An 11,289-nucleotide genomic window follows, 5' to 3' on the forward strand; every position below is an offset into this window, starting at 1 on the left:
AATGGCCTAAGGAGCTTTAATGCCCACGGAAGTAACAGGAAGCGACCTTGGGGACAAGCACAGCCCTGGGTTCTTTATTCACTGTCCTCCTTGGGGCTGCTGACCAAGAAGTCTTCTTTGTCTTCTGTGTATGTGGAAGGACTATGTTTGAATTAATGCCACATATGGATTTTTATATATTACAGATATCAACCTTTTGTCAGATATATGGCTTGCACATAATCGTTCCCATTTTATAAGTTGCCTTTTCATTTTTTTTTGAGCAATAAGTTTCTACTATCTCACATAGCTTCAGTATCAGGGTAATGGTTGCCTTATAAGATGTTCCAATCTTCTAAATTTTTCAAAAAATTTGGAAGAATTGGTGTTCATTTTTCTTTAAATGTTTGATAGTGTTCAACGCATAAGTCTTCTGGTTTTGAGTTTTCTGCATTGGTGTTTTTTGATAGCTGATTCAATCTCCTTACTTGTTATTGAGATGTTCTGATTTTCTAATTATTTGTGATTCAGATTTGGTAGCTTGTATGTTTCCAAGAATTTATTTTTTCTAGATTCTCTAATTACTTGGATTATATAGATTGCAGTATGAGTCATCAATGAGAGAACTGGAAAACTGAATCCTGTCAACACAAAACTAAAGTGTTGGAAATAAAATAAAACAAAATAATCTGAAAACAATAGAAACAAAACCAAAGGGTCAGAACACTCTCGGGAAAATGCAGAGCCATGTCAGATGATTTTGATTCCACAATCTGTTCTTTTCTGCTAGGCCAAACTTTAGTCTACAGCTCTGCTGCAATTAAGGCCTAAGTCTCAGAAATTTAGCGGAGAACACTATACCAAAATAAGGGTTTAATTAGAACTCAACTTAATTCAAATCTCTTTAAAACATATTCTAATTCTGACAATATTAATTTGAGGATATAACACTCTAGAAAAAAATAGAATAAAAAAACCCTTAAATAAATAAAATAAATAAAACTGGTGAATGGCATAAATAATAGATGCTTCATTCATTTTCTCTTGCTACCACATCAAAGCTGAGACAGAAACACAGAGCAAACAGCAAGCAGAGTCCCCTGGGGGTCTAGAGGAATAGAAGCCTTATAACTAGGGAGAGAATAAGAATTATATAGCAATGATAGAATGTAAGAGGAAGCAAAGATGCGAGGCTGCTCCATCCCGAGTGGCTGAGTGAGACTGTAGTAGCTACTGATATTTGTCTTAAAAGGGCCATTACAACAACTGGGCTTTGGGTGTGACAGATTTCCTCATTTTGAGCACTAGCACTAGGCTGGTTGCCCAGGGGTGCCAGGGATTTAAGGAGAATGCTGAGTTGTCAGAGCGAATGCCCAAGAAAGGCTTTCTCCCAGGCACAAATGCTGACAGTATTCATTGTTCTTCTATTGACATCCCAGTGTGCGGATGCAGTGCTGCCATGACTGAGATGTCATCAAACTGGATAACAGAGATCACTCTACTCAGAAGATTCTGTGAAACTCCAACTCCTCCACTCATGGCTCTACCCCAAGCCACATTCAATTTTGTCCGCAGAGTCATGTACCACTTGCTAAGTAGTGCCAAAACCCTCACTGATGGTAGGTGACCTCAGTTTCTGTTGTGGCTTCTTGGAGCAACTATCATCACAGCACCTATGGATTGCTTGCTGAATCTTAACAGGTGGCCCCATAGGGGCACAGGCTGAGGATAAACCTGGGCTTCAGCTGAACCCCTCTCAGGACTGTGCCATGGGACACCTACCACACAAAGCCATTCTAAGAAGAATGGGAGACTTAGGAGCTTTACTTAGTCCATAGAAACAAACACAGAATGGCAGCCAAAATGAGAAGACAAAGAAATAGGACCCATTATTTAAAAAAAAAAAAAAGGACATAGATCAAGGAAAAATGGAATCAAGCAACCTACCAGATTCAGAGTTCAAAACGCTGGTTAAAAACATGCTCAATGAAATTAAGAGAAGTGTAGATGAACTCAGCGAGAACTTTAACAAAGAGATAAAACATAAAAATAGAAACAGAAATTATAAAAGAACCAGTCAGAAATGAAGAACACATTATCTGAGATGAAGAGTATATTAGAGAGAATCAACAGAATGGAGAAAGAAGAGGATCAAACCACTGACATAAAGTATAGAGAAGCCAAGGACACACAATCAGAATGACAAGAAAAGTAATGAAGAAAATCATAATAATTTAAGGAGGCTACAGCACAAAATAAAAGGTGACAACATCTGTATCATAGGAGAATCTGAAGAAGGAAGCCAAATGTTTACTATATATTTGAAGAAATAATGATGGAAAACTTCCTTAACTTGGTGAAGGAAATAGGCATACAACTCCAGGAGCTCAGAGAGTTCCCCCCAAAAATAACCCAAAGGCACTCCATAATTAATTGCCAAAGGATAAATACAAAGAGAATCTTAAAAGGTGTAAGAGAAAAGGAATTGGTAACCTACAAGGGAGTAGCCATAAGACTAGCAGCTGATTTTTTAAAGAAATTGTGCAGGACAGAAGAGCTTGGCACAAAGCATTCATAGTGTGGAAAAACCAGGATCCACAATCCAGAATACTTTGTCCAGCAAAACTATCCTTTAGAGTCGAAGGACAGTTAAAGAGCTTCCCAGACAGAAAATAAGCAAAAGGAATGTGTTGACACCAAGCCAATATGTGGGAAGGACTTCACTAAGAAGAAAAAACAAGTATTAAAATTGTGAATGAAGAATGCTAATAATTACACATTTATCAACAAGTACCTCAAATGGAAAAGAATTAAGTGTTCCAAACAAAAGATAGGGATGCTGCCTACAAGAGACTCACTTCAGATTAATAACACACACACTATAGGGAAGATATGGAAAAAGAGAGTATTGCACTGAATGAAGTGGGTCAGATAAAGACAAATACCTCATGATTTCACATTCATGGGCAATCTAAACAACAAAATAAACAACAACAACAACAAAATGCAAACAAATTCATAGATACAGAGAATATTCTGTGGGCTACTAAATGGGAAGTGGAGTTGGGAGTGGCGAAAAAGGACAAAGGAATTAAGGGATAGATTTAAAATAATCATGGATATATAAAGTGTAGCATAAACAAAATAGTCAAAATGTTGTAAAAATATATGAAGAGGAAGAGAAGTACTTGATTTAGTGGGGTGACCACTTTGTGAGTAGTGCAGATCTATCTAGTCACTATGCTTTATAATAGAAACTAATATATTATTCCATGCCAATTATATTGAAAAAAAATCATTGAATTATACAATGTATATATGAGCACTAATTGTCTATTTTACTTCAGTATAGCTGGGGTGGGAATAAAATAAATAAATAAAATAAAAAATAAATTAAGAAATAAAAAAAGACATTGCAAATAATACTACCAAAAAATAGGATTGTAAGAGATTTCTATGAACACATATACACCAACAAACTGGAAGACTTTAAAAGCATAAATAAATTTCTAAAATATGCAAGCTACCAAGACTGAGTCATGAATAAATAGAACACTTGAAATGACCAACAATTAAGAAGAGAACTGCATCAGTAATCAAAAACATCCCTATATAGGAAAGGCTATCACCAAATGTATTTGCTGGTAAATTGTACCATACACTTGGAGATAATTTAAAAGCAATTTTTCTTAAACTTTCAAAAAGAAGAAAGAAAAAAGGAAGAAGGAGGAGATGGAAGAGAAGGAAGAAGAGAAGGAGGAAGAAGAGGAGGAGGAGAGAAACACACAAAAGCATTTACAGTGGCAGCTTGTCAGGGCCAAGCTGATCATGTCAGCTATGCCAACTGTCAGCACTGGGCTGACTGAGAAGGGAAGGTTTCAGTCATGAGACACCCAGTTGGAAGAATGCCCAAAAGCAGATATGAGAAAGAAAAGGGCAGGCACCATCTATTGTGCATAATGCACTTCAGCTGAGAAGTGCAATCTATTCTGGGGGGTGTGCAATATTGCATGCACTTCTCCTGCTCCCCTTTTTGTTCTCTCCTTCTGCTCTCCAGGGGACTCTATGGCTCAACACAGAGAACAATAATGGCCTTCAGCCACACATGTGTGATACAATAAGCTGAAGTATGTTTACATATTTTAGGTGCAGGAGCCCGACTACTCTAATGTTAAATCTGGGGCCATATGCCTAGCTGGAATCTTGGATCATAGCTAGACTTAGGACCATCTAGGCGTGGCACCCACACAGCTTTAGCCAGAAAAGTACATACCATTACAAGAAAATTATAGACCAATATCACTACACATTAATATATATGCAAAATTCTCAAGAAAATACTGACACATTAAATTCAGCATCACGTTCAAAGAATCAAGTGAGATTTAAACTTGTGAAGCAAGGAAAGTTCAACTTATATAAACAAATAAATGTGACTAATCACACTAAGAAAAACAAAACAATTACATCATCTTTTAATAGATGTAGAAGAAACATTTGTGATAATACAACATTCTTTTTGTGCTAAAAAACTTCGACAAACTGTATAGGAGGAACATACCTCAACTTAATTAATGCTACCCACAACAAACTCATAGCTACCATCATACCCAGTGAGCAGAAACTGGATAGTTTTTTCTAAGATTGGGAACTATAGCCAAATGGTGAAAACAATTCAATATTCCTTGTCAGAAGAATATATAAAGAAAGCATGATGTATACATACAATGAGGTATAATACTTCCTTTTAAAGAATGAAATACTGGTACATGTGGATAAACATTGAAACCATGTGGATAAAAATTGAAACCATAAATCTAAGTAAGTGAGCAAAACACACAAAAGAGACTCAACATGACACTGTTATTGGTTCAGGGGTCTTCGCCCCTCTCTGGAGAGCAATCAAGAGAGTGGGCATAGAGTTTTGCAGAGAGAAAGATTATTAAAGTGAAAACATGATGCACCAAGCCAGCACAGCCAGGAGGAGAATGGATGGGGCTTCTTGAGGATTACAGGTACAGCAATGTCATGGACACCCTTCCTTCTTCCCTCTTCTCTCCCAAGAGTAGGTTGAAGTGGGTTGTTCCCCACACCTGAGCTATGTAATTATCTGCTATTTTATGGGCCTCCAGTCCCATTAGCATTTAAATCTCTACTCAGGGTTGTTTCTTTTTTACTATGATAATGAGGAAAAGGTAACTAAACACACTCTTTTAACTGATCGGCAGGTGAGATTTTAGGATTTCTCTGGCCTTTATCTGTCCAGCAGCTATGGTGCTGTCCACTCAGTGTGCCTTGTTGGCCAAGGGGTGTGACTCAGTGGTTTTCTCCAGCTGCTGCTTCCAGCTATGTGACTGGCCACCACAGTAGCTGAAGGGGAGCAATATAAAGGAAGTCTCTGTATTTTCTTCATTTTTTTCTATGAACCGAAAACTTCTCTAAAAATAACTAAAACTCACCCAGGTGTTAATTAAATTATTTTAACCTTAAACAGTAATTCTATCACAACAGGTTGACAAAAGAGTCATTAGAGTTATTAAATTGGTTTTGGTCAAGCCACTATCATATCTCCAAGTTTACTTTCTATGTATCTGCATCTAATCTCATCATTGCCTTAATGGAAATGTATTCTATGTCACATTTGCTTTAAAATATGCCTTTTAGTACTAAGTTTGTCTTAAAATGTCAAAATGGTCATTTTCGAAAATCCACTCATAACGTATTTCCTTATATCTGAGGACATGCAGTGTAACAGTTCATATCTTTAACTCCCTGAGAAATTAAATATATATATTAAATTAAATATATATACCACTATTATTAAAAAGTTTCCTTTTCAATGAAGTTATATTCAGAATGGGATAAACTAAAAGTTATCTTGCATCCAAAGAAAGCTTTTTGCTGGTTATCTATAGTTTATGTTAAATTGGAATACTTCAAGTTCTCATCCTTACCATTTATATAATATGTGAACATTTTAATGGAGACACAAATGCTCAGAAGGGAAAAATATGTTCAGATATGCATATACGTTTTGTTGTTTCTCTATATTTATTGAGATATAATTGGTATAAAACAATGTATAAGTTCAAGGTGAAATATATTTGTATGTACATATTGTGAAATATTACCACAATAAGGTTAGTTAACACATTAACCATCATTCATTTGTGAGTGTGCAGGAAAATTTTTAAGATCTACTTTTTCAAAACATTTAAGTACACAATGAAGTATTACTACATCGCATATATATGTGTATATGTGTGTGTCATTTTTTAAAATTCATTTACTAGTATATATGAACACTTACTTTGTTTCCATCTTTTGACTATTATAAATAATGTTGCAATAACATGGATATAGATTCTTTGTTGACGTAATACTTTTAACTTTTTTTTTTTTAATCCAGAAGTGAAATTCAAGGTCATGTGGTAGTTCTATATTTAATTTTTTGAGGAATCTTCATATTCTCTTTTATAAGGCTGTACTGCTTTATGTTGCCACCAACTGTGCACCCTTTTTCTTAACATTATGGCCACTTTTTGTTTTCTCTTCTCTTCACATAATAGATATTCTAATAGGCATGTGGTGATATCCCAATGAGAGTTGAACTGGCCTTTCCTCCACTTAGTGATGTTGAGTACTTTTTCTTGTACTTGTTGGCCATTTGTCTATATTCTTTGGAGAAATGTCTATTTAGATCCTCTGATCATTTTAAAAATAGGTGTCTTTTTGTTGGTTTGTCTGTCTGTTTTAGCTACTGACCTGTTTTTTATTTATTTTGGATATTAAACTTTATATTTGATGTAAGAATTGCAATTTTTTCTCTCATTCCATAGGTTGCTTTTTTTATTTGGTTGATGGCTTTTTTTTTTTTCCTGTATAAGAGCTTTTCAGTTTGAGATTATCCCACTTGTTTATTTTTTCTTTTGTTGCTGTCACTTTTGGTGTCAAGTCCAAAAATGACTGCCTTGAACAAAGTCAAGGAGGTTATCCTTTATGTTTTCTTCTAGGTTTTAGGTCTTATGTTTAAGTATTTAATATATTTCAAGTTTGCTTTTCTGTATGTCATAAGGTAGAAATCTAATTTCTTTGTTTTCCAAGTAGTTATTCAAGTTTCCAAAAACTCTTAGAGTCTATTATTTTCCCTTTTAGTATTTTGGCACATTCGTCAAAAGTAATTTAACTATATGTACACAGATTTATTTCTGGGCTCTCTCTGCTGGTTTGTTAATCAATGTGTCTGTTTTTAGTGCCAGAATCATGCTGTTTTCATTAGAATGGGTTTAAATATAATTTGACGTCAGGTGGTGTTACAATTCCAACTTTGCTTCTTTTTTGTCAGAATTGCTTTGGCTGTCTGGGGTCTCTTGTTGCTCTTGTATAAGTTTTAGGATTGCATTTTCTATTTCAGAAAAATGCCATTAATAGTTTGTTAGGGATGACAATGAATCTATAGATATAAACATTTTAATAATATTTTAATAACCTTAAAATATAAACATTTGAATAACATTAGAATTTGCAATTTACAAACACTGATGTATTTTCATTTATTTTTGTCTTTTTAAATTTCTTGCATCAATGTTTGTACTTTCTGGTGCATAAATATTTGATATTGTTGAATTTATTCCAAGATCAAATTATGTTGTTTTTTCATCACAAATTATAATTACAAGTCCATTTTTGTATACAAAGTTTTTACACAAATTTCAGTTTCAAATTCCAAAACTTAAAAATTTATTTGTTTTGCTCAGTTTATTTGTGCATTGTCCATTTATCAGGCCTTACACTAACAGGCACCAAGTGTGTGTGTAAAAGCATGAAATGTCTTTTATTCTACGGATCTCCAAAATTTATTTACTTAAAAAGCTGCTAGAAGACCAGTCATTTTGTTATGTCACAGCTACTCAGATGGAGCACCATTGTGGTGACCTGGGTAGTTTATCAGTGTAGGTCTGCCAAGGCAGCATTTGGGGCTGCAGTGTTCAAAACTAGGTCAGTGAGAAAAGTAGATGAAGAAAGGTTTAATGACATGGCACATGTTTCTTCAGAAATACAAGGTGATTCTTCTAAAGATGAAGCAACTGGTTCAGTATCCTTCATTAGATCTCCGTTGTGTGATCACACATTGACTGGGGCCTTGGACTTGAGGTCTGTATCCACAGGAAATGCTTTTCAGACTTTTTCTGCATGGTCTTTCATATGAAGACCTTGTCACACATTTTGTGTTTCTGGACCTGATGAAGATAATGATTTTCGATCTATGACCTTTCCCATAAAACTCTGGAAAATAGTTGAAAGCGATCGATTTCAGTCTATTTGCTGGGATGGGAATGGAACTTGTATAATGATTAATGAAGAACTCTTTAAGAAAGAAGTTCTGGAAAGAAAGCCCCTTTCAGAGTATTTGAAACTGCAAGTATGAAAAGTTTAGTTTGATAGCTTAACCTTTATGGATTTAGTAAAGTGCAGCAGTCTTTTCAAAGATTTGCTTCTCTAGCTGATATTCTGGCTATATTCTATAAAAATATGTAAAACCAGTAAGTTTATAATTTTTTTCACAAAAATGAGAACTGTTTGGGCATTCTGGATTATAAAAAATGTTACTAGCAACTTTAAATCTCATCAGTGAACTCTTATAAGGAAAGATATTGAAACCACTTTAAAGAGTGCATGCAATGTTACTTTAAATGCAGAAACCATTTTTACTTGAGGGCCATGATATTTAAGTTTCTATTCCCAATAAGTGATTTTTGACAATAGTTAACAATGTCTATGTGATGATGACATTGGCATAATAACGTTGATATATAAGATTTAGAGGTTAGGTTTCTTATAGCCTTGTGTCAGCAAATAACTTTCTCCTCTGTTTGTAGTTACACTTCTATCAAAATCCAAATTTTAAACGAGGCTGTCCTCAACTTTTACTCAGATTGAAAAGAAGAGTTGGGATCAAAAATGCTTCTCCAGCTGCTTCAATAGCTCACAATTTCAACAAGAAGCACTCTGGAACAGAGAATAGTGTAGGTAATCATAATTCTGGTTTTGTTGCTGACATGTGGAGAAAGCATATTTTCAACTTCCACAAATTTAAATACGTCACCAATTAGCAAGCCTGCTACCAGCCAGACAATTGCTAATACAACGGCTCCAATCAGAAGTGAATTTTGTCCTCCATCATCGACTTTAGATAGACCATCAGAACAAACTGTAATGGACCAGCACACTGTTTTGAATCAGTTGACCACTTTTCCTATGCACTCACATGGCAGCTACACTCAAGCAAATGGCCACTTCGTGAATTTTATTATAAGCACAACTTCTACTTCTCAGTATATCATATCTTTCTTACAGAGAAGTTATTTTGGAAGAATGGAGCCTTCTACTTTTCCAACTAGATATCCTGATTTACCAGTCACTGATGGTCCTTTTTCCAACTTGCAACCAGCAGGCAAACCATGGTTCTCCTTGAAAAAGATAGCTGATATATCGGCTACCCCTTTTTCACGGTCAACTTGTCAACCACTTTCGTTAGGCAAATATGCTCCTAATTACAAGTGATGTACCCATGGACTACCAGACTATGCAAAATAACAAAGATTAAAAATAATATTGGCAAATATCAGCAAAACTAATTCAACCATCTCCTTTGAACAATAAACTTATATGTTCACTTTATGGGTTAATTTTCCTTATTTTTGAAATAGTTAAGAGTAAAACAACATTTCTTTCATGGTAGACTGTATACTGTTGTTTAATATTTGAACATTTTGGTCATTAGGAACAGTTAACAGACCTCCTTCTAACTAAATTATATCTAATTTACTATTTAAAGCGTAGAGATCAAGGAAGTAAAGGCAAATGAAGAAATGAATTAACTGGTATCTGATACATCCAGGATAAAGCAAATGAAGGCCTAACTTGAAATGATAGGAGAGGGATAGATATATATCAAATCTGGAAAAGGCACACATGCAGGATTTACTTAAGCATTTTTTCAATTACATTTCATTTTTCCTGTGATATTAAGGTTTAAGTTCTTGGATTTTAGTTGGCAGAAGTTGTCTTCATTCAAAATGCATCTCATACTTAATAGTATAGCATATTCTAACCAGCTCAATAATCATGATCACCATTAGCTTTACTATGGCCCGCAGACCCTGATGGCTCAATTATTTGACACGGCTTTTGGAATTTCTAATTTAGAGATTAGAATGAGGACATGAAGGACCCAGCACAAGTCAAGGAAGGCCAAGTGGCAGTCTCAGACCATGGCAGTTGCCACCAGTAATGCCTTTCAATGTCAGGACCCTGCTGTGGGAAACAAAGGATGCTCAGATGAGGTGGCCCCTACACCCCTGAAAGGGGATTGTTTTAACTGTGGAGCACTGGGTCACAACCAGTGTCCCCACTCAAAGAAAGAGCCCTCTGAGTCCTGTCCTCAATGCAAGAAGTCAGAAATACTGGTAGAGGGAATGTTTCCAGCTTCAAAGGGAACGGGGAGCTCCCAGACCCATGATGGTCCTGTCCTAGGAGGATTAAAGGGGCCTGGAGTTCTTGGTGGCTCCTCGCGTAAGACATCTCTTGACTATGGAAGAATTCCAGGGGATTCTAGACATAGCAGGTAAGCAGATCAATTTTTTGATTGACATGGGAGCTTCCTACTTGGTCTTGACAGACCACGCTGGGCCCTTAAATTCCAGGATTTATACCAGCACAAGAGTAGCACCATCCACAGTGGCCTCCAAGACTGCCTAATTTCTCAAGGGTTTTTAGCTATTACAGAAAGCCTTACTCTCTTAATGGGGAGAAACTTAGTAATGGCTCTCAGGAGAAACCTACAGCTCCTAAAACACCTCCTGAGAGCCTAGCTTTTTAATGTCCCTATTAATCTCAAATCTTGGCTCAAATGAAGTTCCTGCAGATCTCATCTCAATCAGCTGTTAACCCTACAGTGCGGGATCAGAAAATGCCTGGAAAATCTACTTAGTTTTCACTCATGGAAATTGGGCTGAAAGAGATGGCAGTATATCCATGAAAATGCCAGTTTTCATTAATGTCAGAAGCTCATAGGAGGTTGAAAATCCTAATTGACAAACTTATCCATACGGACTAATAGTCCTCTGCCAGTCCTCCTATAATACTCTTAGTCTACCAGTAAAAACTATCTGGAAAATATTGTACAGTCTAGGATCTAAGGGCTATTAATGAGGCTCTAATTTTTCTTCAACCTATAGTTCTAAATCTGTCTTAACTCAAGTTCCTTCAGGTGCAAAACGGATTATAGTGTTAGTCTTTGAGGATGCT

At 35.7% G+C, this 11,289-nt stretch overlaps 1 pseudogene; it reads left to right on the plus strand.

Moving 5' to 3' along the window:
- Window positions 1–8,014: 8,014 nt before the first annotated feature.
- On the plus strand, window positions 8,015–9,543 carry LOC102886665 (annotated as a pseudogene).
- Window positions 9,544–11,289: the final 1,746 nt, after the last annotated feature.

The sequence above is a fragment of the Pteropus alecto genome, unplaced genomic scaffold (assembly GCF_000325575.1).
Source record: "Pteropus alecto unplaced genomic scaffold, ASM32557v1 scaffold836, whole genome shotgun sequence".
NCBI lineage: Eukaryota > Metazoa > Chordata > Mammalia > Chiroptera > Pteropodidae > Pteropus > Pteropus alecto.